Here is a 12,871-nt window from a genome sequence, read left to right on the forward strand (position 1 = left end):
GATGTCGTGTGTTTGATCCATACTGAATGAAGTTTCATAATTGAAGTAGGTGATTGAGAAGAGTCAGAGAAAGGTATATATAAAAGCAAGCTTAAGGAATACAGTCGGTTAATACCTACAGCCTGTTAAAAACCAGGCTGCACATCAGGAGGTGAGTGGTGAGCTAGCAAGGAAGCTTCATCTGTATTTGCAGAGAGGTATGACTGCATAGAGACCATAAAAAATTAATTGCTTGCAGACTCATATCAAAACCCTATCTGTGAGTGGCAAGTGACAATTAAGCTGCACCTGGTGGTAGGCTTTATAGCAGCAAGTGAATCGATGTACTTTAGTTGTACAGCTGCATCTGGTGGTAGGCTATAAGTCAGAATCCGATACTTATTTTACTCTGCACATGGCCCACCCCTTATTTTATTTACCGCTTCCAACCATGCCTCTTTCTCGCACTGCACACTTTTCTCAGTTTCTGTAAGCCCACAAGCTAACCCTAGCCAAAATGAGTAAAAAACAAATGTCACTGGAGAGCTTCTTTGAAGAGGAGGAAAGATCCAATGATGAAACAGCAGAAAACTCTAAGACTGCCAAAAAAAAGAAAGCTGCATTTAAAAGAAAATACTGAGTCCTATTTAAATTATGGGTTCATTGCAACAGGTGATTCACATTCTCCAAGCCTGCTTTGTATAATATGTGGCGAATGACTATCCAACAAAGTCATGAAACCTTCAAAATTGCTTCGCCGCGTGGAGATTAAGAACCCTGCGTTAAAAGACAAGCCTTTGGAGTTTTTCAAAAGAAAAAAAATATGAATACGAAGAACAGAAGCAATTATTGAAGGCCACCACTTAATCAAATGTTTCTGCACTGATAGCATCATTCTTAGCAGCTAACTGCATTGCTAAAGCTAAGACCTTTACTACTGGTGAAGAATTCATCTTGCCTGCTGCTAAGGACATTTGTCGTGAACTTTTAGGAGAGGCTGGAGGTCAAAAGGGGGGCCCTGGTTCTGTTTTTGCTTAGCACACAAAAAAACAAATGTCGCTGGAGAGCTTCTTTGAAAAGGGGGAAAGATCCAATGATGAGACAGCAGAAGACTCTAAGACTGCCAAGAAAAAGAAAGCTGTGTTTAAAAGAAAATACCAAGAGTCTTACTTAAATTACAGATTCATTGCAACAGGTGATTCACATTCTCCAAGCCTGCTTTGTATAATATGTGGCGAATGACTATCCAACAAAGTCATGAAACCTTCAAAATTGCTTCGCCTCATGGAGATTAAGAACCCTGCATTAAAAGACAAGCCTCTGGAGTTTTTCAAAAGAAAAAAATGCGAATACGAAGAACAGAAGCAATTATTGAAGGCCACCACTTAATCAAATGTTTCTGCAGTGAGAGCATCATTCTTAGCAGCTAACTGCATTGCTATAGCTAAGACCTTTACTACTGGTAAAGAATTCATCTTGCCTACTGCTAAGGACATTTGTCGTGAACTTTTAGGAGAGGCTGCAGTTCAAAAGGTGGCACCTGTTCCTCTTTTGGCTGGCACCATAACTAGACAAGTTGATAAAATAGCAGGAGATATTGAGGCACAATTGTTAGAGGGGATTAATGAGTCACCGTAGTATGCAATCCCGGTTGACAAATCTACTGATGCTGACAAGGCAACAATGCTTATTTTTGTGAAATATATTTTTCGGGAGGACATGCATAAGAATATGTTATGTGCACTTTTGTTGCCAACCAATACCACAGGTGCAGAACTATTCAAGTCCCTGAATGATTACATATCAGGAAAACTGAAGTGGGCATTTATGTCAGTATAGGCATGGGCAGAGCGGCTGCCACAACCGGACGGCTTTCTGGTTACACTACTTGAGTCAAAGAGGTCGCTTCTGAAATGTGAGTCTACACACTATGTCATCCATAGCTGAAAAAAAAGTCACCTGAGCCTAACATTTTGCAGGATGTGTTAAAATGATCAACCACATTAAAGTACATGCCCTTAACTCACGTCTGTCCGCACATCTCTGTGAGGAGATGGACACAGAGCACACATGTCCTCTCTTACACACAGAAGTGAGATGGCTTTCTAAAGTTAGATCACTGGCCAGAGTTTTTGAGTTTTGAGAGCTGCCCCAGAGATTTCTTTTAGAAAAACAATCACCACTGGCAGCTCATTTCAGTGACACAGAATGGGTTGCAAAACTTGCTTATTTTTTGTGACATATTTAACCTGCTTAACCAACTCAATCTGTCACTTCAGGGGAGAATGACAATTGTGTGTTCAAGTCGGCAGATAAAGTGGCTGCATTCAAAGCCAAACTGGAATTATGAGGGTGGTGAGTGAACATTGAGATTTTTGACATGTTTCAAACATTAGTAGAGATTTTGAAAGAGACTGAGCCTGGGACTTCTTTCTCCCAGCTGGTGAATGAGCACCTATCTCTGCTTTCAAAAGAGTTCGAGAATTACATCACAACCACAAAATACCTCCGAACTGGGAAGGAATGGATTCACAACCCAGCTGTGAATAAGCTAGGTGAACTAACTTTGTCCATAGTAGGAGAGGATCAATTGCTTGAAATCACAAATGATAGTGGCCTTAAATACATGTTTGAGAGAACATCAAATCTCCATACATTCTGGATTAAAGTCAAGGTGGAATACCCTGAGAATGCCATAAAAGCACTGAAAAGCCTGCTTCCATTTCCAACATCCTATCTTGGTGAAGCAGGGTCTTCTGCAGTGGCAGCAACCAAAACGAGATTACAGAGTAGACTGGACATAAGCAATACATTTTGGGTGTCACTGTCTCTCATCACCCCCAGATGGGCTCATCTAGTTGCAGGAAAACAATCTTAGGGCTCTCACTGATTCTACATTATAATGAGTTGTATAATTATTTAATTACATATTACAAAGTAATAATAATAGAAATGAAGTGCACAATAAATGTTATGTGCTTGAATCATCCCCAAATTGTCTTCCATGAAACTAGTCCCTGGTGTCAAAAAGGCTGGGACCAGTGACCTACAGGGAAATCACACAGTTAAACAAATGTTAGCCTAGATGTGCACGATTTAGTCTCATTTGCTCTTCCCAGTACTAGTCATGTTCAATCTAATACTTACTTTAGAAACAGCTATTCTTGTTTTTTTGTTGTTGTAACAATTAGCATTCTAAACATATAATTAAGGTATAATTATGAATCGATATTACCCATTTTTAAAAAATTTAGTTCATATTCCTTGAGATATTCTTTTTGCCTCATATAGGATCAAGTTTGGAAAATATCCTTTAGGTGATACATGAACATTATTTTGTTAACAGTTTATCGATTGATGTGTAATTAATATCAGATACAGTTGACATATTTAAGTGTATAATTTGATGTTTTTAAATATGCATACTCTCCTCAACATTGTTAAAATGTCTTATGTATCTATTAAATAAAACTTTTGTACTTTAATAATTCAAATTGTATATGTGCAATTATATTTTGTCTCCATCTCGCAATGATAGGAGTCGTAAAAGAACCAGTAATACTCATTTTAGAAAACAGTAAAAAAAAAAAAAAATTAAATGTTATGTGACAAACTCATTTAATCCTCATAAGCACTAGTAGTATTGCCATTCAACAGATGAAAAAACAAAGACACAGAAAGTTTAAGTAACTTTATCAAAGTTTACAGATGTCAGACAAGAATCTCAACCCAAGTGATCTATTTGTATCATTCATGCTTTTAAACATGTTTTTTTACCTTAAATATACAGTGTGTCTCTTTATATTAACCAATTAATTTATAATTAACAAATTATTCACTCTCTACTGTATTAGGTGAAAAATGACTAATTCCAGTGTAATATTACCCCTCAATGGCATTATATGTGGTTTATTTTTAGTATCAATCTTTCTTTTATCTAGAGTATAGTGCTTTTTAAATTAAATATGTTTTCTTGACCTTACACACACAAATATCCTTCAACATTTAATATTAGTAAGGCCTATGTGCTGCAAATAAAAGAGTTGTAGTTTTTAATAGAGCACTTTAGTGAGTTATAATTCATATACATGTGCCCATTCAAAACGTATAACTCAGTGGTTTTTAGTATATTCACATATCTGTACACCCATCACCACAACCAATTTTAGAACTATTTAATTGTTCCATAAAGAGACTCCACACACATTAGCAAGAATGTCTTACTTCCCCGCAACCTCTAGGGCCCCAGGCAACCACCAGTCTATTTTCTGTCTCTATAAATTTGTCTATTTGGGGCATTTCATATAAATGTAATCAAACAATATGTGGTCTTTTGTGACTAGCTTCTTTCACTTAGCTTAATGTTTCTAGGTGTATCCAGATAGCAGAATGTATCAGCACATCATTCCTTTTAATTTTGAATAACATTGCATTATATGGATATACCACATTTATATATTCATCAATTGATGGACATTTGAGTTAAAACCACTTTTTCCCTATAATGAATAATGCTGCTGTGAATATGCATGTACAAGCTTTTATGTGGACACACATTTTCTCTTGGGTCCACAGCAATAAGTAAAATTGTATATGGTAGCTCAATGTTTAACATTTTGAGAAAATGCCAGACTCTTTTCAAAGGTAATTCACAATATAATTCTTCATAGTGGTGCATGAGGGTTCATACTTACGTATATCCAGTCAAACATTTTCTTATCCATTTTTTAAATTAAAATAATTCTAGGCTGCCAAGTAGTATCTCACTGTGGGTTTGCTTGACACTTCATTCATGGCTAATAATATTGAGCATGATTTGATATGCTTGTTCGTTTGTTTATTTTTAAACATTAATATTTAGGTCTTTGATTTATTTTGAGTTGATTTTGTATATTGTATGAGAAAGGGGTCCAGCTTTATTCTTTTGTATGTAGATATATAACTGTCCCAACACCATTTTTTCATAAAAACTATTCTTTCCTAAATAGAATTGTCTTGGCAATCTTGTTAAAATATAATTTACCATAAATGTGACTGCTTATTTCTAGACTCTCAATTCTACTCTATTCTAGTCCTATGCCAGTATCATACTGTTTGATTACTATAGCTTTGTAGTAAATTTTGACATCAGGAAGTGTGAGTCTTCCAATTTTGTTACTATTTTTCAAGACTTTTTATTTTGGGTCCCTGAGATTTTCATATAAGTTTGAATCAGCTTATAAATTTCTGCAAAGAAGACAGATAGAATTTTGATGGGACTGTTGGCTGTGCCTGGAGTAGAGCCTCTATCTTAAGAGTGGGGCTGGGTGGAGGAAGGAAGGCTGGTGAAGGAATATAGACCCCAACTTCTCAACTGGAATATAGTCTCTGTAATACAGAGCTGGGGGACCTGGAGTTGGGAGAGGGAAAGCCCCAACTTCTGGTAGAAGTTGGAGTGGATCATCTGTCATTCTGTGTTGGGGGAGGAGAGGGACGAGGGAAGCAGCATGTTGTTGGTCAAGTTCCATAGATTTGCTGGTTTATGTAGTTATAATAAGTTTTCTCAAATAAGTATGTGCGGGGCAGCGGGGGCGGGGGAGGGGGGGTTGTTGTTGCTGCTGCTATTGTTGTTGCATGCCGTTTGGACTAAGTCCAGACATTTTAACTGCGTGTGTGTTTAGTTTTTTAAAAATATTTTTACTAGTTATGAGTGTTTTGTGGAGAACAAGTGTATGGAGGTCTTCATGCCCTCATTCCAGGAGTGGATCTTCACCATTGTGTTTTAAATGACCGTATTTAAATATGATATTTTAAAATTGAAGCCATGTAAAATCTTCCCACTAATAAATGACTACTGACTTGTATGTCCAAAGGGAAAACTATTGTGTAAATGTTCATTTGATATTAATAGAATTTTACATTTATACAATAGTAATTTTTTAATTTGAAAAGATTTGATATCACTCGCTCCTAGGATTGCCTATTGAAAATAATTTAATTAATTCATTTTTAAAAGCTATATCAAAAATCAATTTGAAAACAATAAAATAGAGGTTGAAAAAGTTTATGAATATAAACCACAGTATAAATGTGTGAAATGAAATGGAGAGTAAAGAATGAGAAATGGCATGCCAATAAGATGAAAAAGACAGGAAATATAGCAAGGTCATGACAGTAGTTACCCTTCGCTTTCTGATTTCATTGTTTCTCTAGACATAACTATAGTCTTTTTAAATAAAGAGTAATATCAATTATAAAAATAACTCAAAATGATCACAAACTAACCAATAGAGATCCCATGGGTACAATTTATTTAAAGTCAAATTGGATACACAAAGGATACGATAAACCCTTGCAGAGTCAACAACAGAAACAAACACCTCATTGTTTCACCTTTGAATATCATCCATTTAAAGAATTATTTTTATTTTTTAAAGAGAACAGGAGGAAACTTTAGAAGTAATGAATGTGTTCATGGCAACGAAGTGGTTTAAAAATTATTTTCATGTTTATCAAATCGAGACTGCTCCTTGGTATATGCATTATCTCAGTCAAGTCTATACCAATAGCTGCAATAATAATTACTCATTATGTATTTGTTAATTACAAGTTTAAGTTTGTTTAATACAATGGTCTATTCTCAAATAACTATGTAATCATCCATCAGTAGGCATTAATTTTGAAAATATAGAAGGAAATATTCTCAGGGGCAAGCATTAATCCCAAGTGAGAAAGGAAATATGTTCAGAGAAAAATGAAGGAAAAACCTGGCTTCATCTTCGTCCTTAATTTTTACCTGGCCTACTCTTATTAAACCACTACAGGGTGATGATTAAGTGTGTTGTCTGGAATCACAGAATGTGGCATTAAATTTTTGGTATACTGTTTTCTAGCTGTATGATTTTAACCTATAAGGGTATCTGTTTATTCTTTAGTAGACTATCACTCACAAGATTGTTAATTAAACAGATATAATGCTTGGCATATGAAGACAGTATTCAATAAAAGATAGACATTATCGATATTCAGTCTAAATGTCATGATATATTTTAAGTTATATTTTTGAAACATTGGTATTAATTTGCAAATTGCATAATTAGCCTCATCAAGTATATTCTATATGGCTAAGTGTCTCACATTTCATAGGAAAATCTAAAACTAAATGAATGGTTCATTAGCATATATTAGAATGACTTGAGGAGATTGTTAAAACAGATTTCTGCCCCATCCTTGAGTTTGTGATTTAGTAGGTCTAGGTGGGGCTTGAACATTATATTTTTTTATTATTTTTTTTTAAATGGTAATATTGACTAACAAAATCTAATAAGTTTCAAGTGTACAATTCAATAGTAAGTCATATATATATTGCATTGCATGTTCACGGCCCATAGTTAGATTTCCTTCTGTCACTACATATTTGAAGTTCTGAGGTGATGCTGATTTGGCTGGTTTAAGAACCACACTTTGGGAACCTCTATTCGAAAATTATACAATCAATGAATTGCTATATTTAAAATTTTCATTAATCTCTCAAATCCAAGTTTAAATGGTATCTCATTTGTCTTACACAACTAGATTTGTGTCTATCCGTATACAGGAAAAGTTTTCTCAGACTTCTCTAGATGATTTTTATGCTGACTCTATAAATATCTCTGGAAGTTCTGAAAGTCACCATCCCCATTTCATGAACATCCTCAACATATCATTTACTCTGCAAGTGATAATAACTGACAATTTTATAGTACTTACCATATGTTAAGAACTCTTTTGGACATTTTACATAATTCATTAATTTAATTCTGAAATGATCCAGTGTGGTAAATACTAATGTTATCATTATTGCTTCACAGATGTGGAAACAGAGATAAAGGTCATTAAATGAACTGCCAACCTTCACATAGTTAATAAATAGCAGAAAATATTTTGAACTCAGGAAGACTATAGGGTATTTTTTCTTAGTTACTATTACAAACTATTTTACTATTTCAATTTGACCTGGAATTCTTTTATGACACCTACTCAAATACTTTCTTTACTCAGATAACAATTAAATTAGAAAAATGACCCAACCAAAACAAGGGCTAATCTATTTAAAACATACCTGGTGACTCTATGAGGAACAGACACTCCCTTTTCGGCATCTTCTGTTTTCAAGAGTTTCAATATATACAAGTCATGTATGTAAGTATCTATGTGTGTAAGTTTGTATGTATGTTTTGATGTTTGTGCATAATTGCCCCCAAATAATAAAGCCTAGCCGATTACATTTATATTGTTACAGGATGAAAAATATTGTAACATTTCTTACTGCGGCCATGATTTGTAAATTTAAAAAATATATGTCACAATATGTCCTATATATCTCAATGCACACATCCAGTAAAATCCCCAACTTCCTACCAGGGAAAAATATGAGAAAGCAAAGACAGAAAGAAACAAACTTTATTTATGATTAAATCTAATGTGGAGGTTACAATTATGCTTGCCAACCAAACTGACCTACTAACTTAATCTCTGAATCAAGTAAATTACCCACTTGGTCATAGTATGACTAACTAAATGAGGATAGCTTTCAGTTTCTTCAGGATCAGACCCCATGCATGTGGGTTCTTTCTCAAGGGAAAGACGGGCATAGCAGTGTTAATTAATCATTGCTTTTTAATCGTTTCCCTTGGTGAAATTAGTTAAAGGGGATTGGATGAGAAAAGTTATGAGAAATCTTACTAGTTGGAAAGAACCAGCAGGAAGAGAGACTAAATCATGGCTCCATGATCATTTTCCAGCTGCTTTTCCTTAACCCATTGGGCTTAATTATTAAGATCATGATCTACCAAAAATGAGATTATTTGTTTTGTTACAGGTGATTAAGAATCTGACAGCACAAGCCTGCTCCAGCTTTCCTGAAACTATGACTCCCAAACCAGCCCCTCCTCCTTTGTGACCATTGAAGAATGGTTAATATTTTGTTGTTGGGGCTCTAAATAGATCTGAGTAATACTAATTAAATTTTACGCCAAACCTACTCTGCTCTAAGACTGAAAATATATTCTCTATTCCATTTCTCATCCCAAATTAGATTTAGCCAGATTACAAACAGCCAATCAGGAATTATCCAATAAATTTAAATTTCATTAATTAATCTAATAATAAAATTCATAAAGGTATTCAATAATAAATGCCAACACCATGCCATAAATTTGTATGTAAGCCCCTTAGCAGTATGAACTTACCAAGAAGATATTAAAGTTCAAAGATTAAATCCTCTCATTAGTTTCAAAGAAATTCAAATCTGAAATCAAAATATCCTGCCACAGTATGTTAAAAATCCAAAAGAATTAAAATCTGTCCCAAAATTGTATTGTGCTTTGTCTTAGCCAAATGGTTCTTCAACCTCGGGTGGTATTAAGAGTTCTGTCAGCTGTTTGAATATGATATCTCTCTCACTGGAATCATCGTGGTTCTTTTAGAGACCCAAAAGTTGAATTAGCTTAAGGCCAGGTCTTGAGGTATCTCACTTAACCACCAAATCACAAAACCACCAAAGTTAAAAACAAGCTCATTTTCACTCCTAGAGAAATAAAGTCTAGGCAAAACTATGTTTTCAGAATCAATTTCTTAGCAATGCCCAAGATCATAGCAAAAATTCAGTGGTTTTGACAAAGGAAGTATCCATGAAGAGGTTTGTTTTCAACTGCATCTGCATATCAATCAGTTAATGACTTTTGTTCAGAATCAATAATGTGTGAACTTGGATTCACTTACGAATAATATACTAGACAGACTTTTGTTTAGCTTTATATGTTTTCTATATCTGGGCTAAAACTATGCTTAAATCTTGTCTGCCAAAGAAACCTGCCTTCTATGGAAGGCTTTCAGCTGGTGTACATACACCTTCATCTAGCAAACAACATCTAGGAGAATCTAAACTAAAGCTAATATTTTAAATCTAAATCGTAAGTCCATTATACCTACAGAGAACCAGTACCTCTGTCTTAATCTCCTTCAGACACTGCCTTTCTTTAGATTTTCATATTTTTGTAGATAAACTTGCATGCCCACGTACATAAATGTTAGCAGCTTGAAATTAAGTAACCATTTTCTTTCTACTCTTGATACCATGGACAAACTGCATGTACTTAAGGTTAGTCCTTCTAAAGATTTCCTTGTATATTTATGCCTATTCAAATTTAAAGGAGTAGATCCAAAATACGAGTTATTTCTCAGTACTGCTCTCTAAGGCAAGCAAAACTCATCAGTTAAGTAGGTCAAGAAAGAGTACATTATTCCAAAAATAAGTCATGCCTATGAAAAAAATGTGCCTTTGCAAGGAGAAATAGAAACCTTATATTCTAAAGCTGTGTGCCTCTGCTACACGTCCTCCAGGCTGGTTATTTGCTGGAGTTCATGTGGCTAGTATTTACTTACTGGACACTGCAGCAATCTACTGAAATTACCTAGAAATTTGCCAAGACTGGCCATGAAGCCCTCACTTCTGCAGAGGAATTACTGCAAGAACCTGCCTAGATACATAGAAGCCTCTACAAACTTAAGCATATGTTTGTTTCTACATGTAGACTCCATATAGCTACACTGATTAGTTTAATTACCAGGAGATAGAGAGAGAATGTTTTTGGAGAAATAGTGATTGTTTGGTTAACTACATTCGTGCAGAAATGCCCAGTTGTTTATCAATCCTTCAAAACCTAAAGGTTTTTCTATTAATATTTATAAAAATTCAAAAATCTATACTCTCCTTCTTACTTCTGTTTAGTAGAATAAACAGATTATTCTGTTACCAAGGTCTAATTTATAATGAAAAGACATGTTAGTTCTATCTAAGTAGGAGAAAAGCTCATTTAGATGGCTGATTGTTAAAGGGAATTTCAGAAATAATCTAGTTCAATCCTCTCAATCAGCATATTCATTAAGTCCCACAGCAAAGTATGTGGCAATAAAGAGATGACACTTAGTTCTTCTGATTTGTTCCAGTACCCTTTATCTGTACCAAATTGTCTCTCATTTTTTGCTACTATTGCCACATTCAAGATAATTTTAATGAGCTCTGGGAAAAATCACTTTAAATAATTCATTTGTTCATACTGATATCCTAAAGTAGAATCATCCTAGGGACAATCCTTGAGTCTTCAGGACTATTATAAGTTTGGCCAACAGCAAATTCTACCCTATTTCTCAGTTACAGTAAGTGCATTGAATCTTGTTATCTCTAAGTCATGCAGCTAAGGATATGGTGATAGTCTGAGTCAATCAAAGATTGAACATTAACTCAATACTAGTTTCAAATCGGGTGTAGTCAGTATTGTGTTCAGAGAAAGAAAAATACTGTAATTATTTCAAGTCTGTTAACATAAAAGTTTATTTTATGAAATAAGATCCTACTGTGATAGTAAGAATGATGTTCATGCATTTAAGATATTATAGAAGGTTAAAAGTTAACAATTTGGCAACAAACAAAATGAGTCCTCTATGTAAAATGTGTTAGAAAGGTTCTCGGTTGATGTGACTTCACGAGTGCTAAGAAAGCTTATTATCCTTGAACTATTTTTCTCACAAAAATGTTCCTATATAGCAAATGCCACTGTTATGCATTATTGCTTTACTTTTAGCTTACCAGTCTCTGTTAAAATGAAACTATCTTTACAAGATGTCTCCTGAATAAGATAGAAGAGGAGGGGAAATCTTTGAGGGTAAGGAAGTATAACTCATTCCCAAATTCTTTAACACACAGGGGAGCTCATCTGAAGAGGCACACTTTAGGAAGTAGGAAATCTATTAGTACTGGGACCCTGCACAAAGATAAAGCAGAAAGAAACTTCACCAAATCCCTAATGTTCCATATTAGCCTCATGGTTTACTCATCCTCCACTTGGATAGATGTGCTGGTGATGGATATGATAGCGGCTGCTCATCTTGAAACATGGCTTTACTTCTATTAAGTTTGTATTTTCTCTTCTTATCCTTTTTTCCTCTTCTCCTCGCCTTCTCCCCTCCCCACCCCTTCTTTTTTTCTGTAGGAGCTGATAGATCCAGATAAGTCTTAAAGTACCATATAACATTCAAGATTTGTACCATAATAGTTCTGGTCTGGAATGAGAGCTCAATCATCTTATCCCTTTTTCTTATTTCAGTCTTTAGAAATAGAGGCTGAGTTATCTCTGTCTAATTACTCTCAAAAGTATTATATTATGAAGAAAGTCTCATTTCTAAGACATCTTTCTTTTAAAGATTACCACACAGGGCACACTGAAGTATAACCTCCTCCTCATTGGATGAGCACATCACAATCTCAGAAAATGGAATGTATCATGTATAATATGTAACTGTTGTTTTCTTTATTAATTAATTTGGGCAACACTTACTAACTGAACGATGTATTAATAAGTGCCCTATACAGAAACAAGAAATATTCTAAGTATTTTATTCACAGATAATTTTATACAGGGAATTGTATTGATAACACAAGAACTGAGAAGACAAATAGGAAATGGTGAAAGGACATAAAGAACAGCAATGAGGACAGGTATCACCCAGGATAGGACAGACAGAGATGAAGTCTCATTAGAACTTAGAAGCCAGTGCCATCTGTAACTACGCAAGTGCTCCCTCCCAGGAAGGAGCTGGGCAAGGAACTAGCAGCACAGGGAGAGGCGCCCACTACAGAAAATTCAGCTGAAGAGGAAGCTAGAGAAAGAGGAGTACCTGGCTTCTCTCCTTCTCCCTCACTCATTCTAACAGTGCCTCCAAGTGGTTGAACCTACCTAGTAGCCATGAAGCAAAGCAACCTAGAAAATATAGTTTCAGAAGAACAGCAAGGAATTAAATGGAATTCAAATAATAAAATCTGTCACAAGTACTATTGAGCAAAGTAACCTAGAAAGCAGTTTCAAAAGAACAG

This window comes from Pteropus alecto, unplaced genomic scaffold (genome assembly GCF_000325575.1).
Source record: "Pteropus alecto unplaced genomic scaffold, ASM32557v1 scaffold164, whole genome shotgun sequence".
NCBI classification, from domain to species: domain Eukaryota; kingdom Metazoa; phylum Chordata; class Mammalia; order Chiroptera; family Pteropodidae; genus Pteropus; species Pteropus alecto.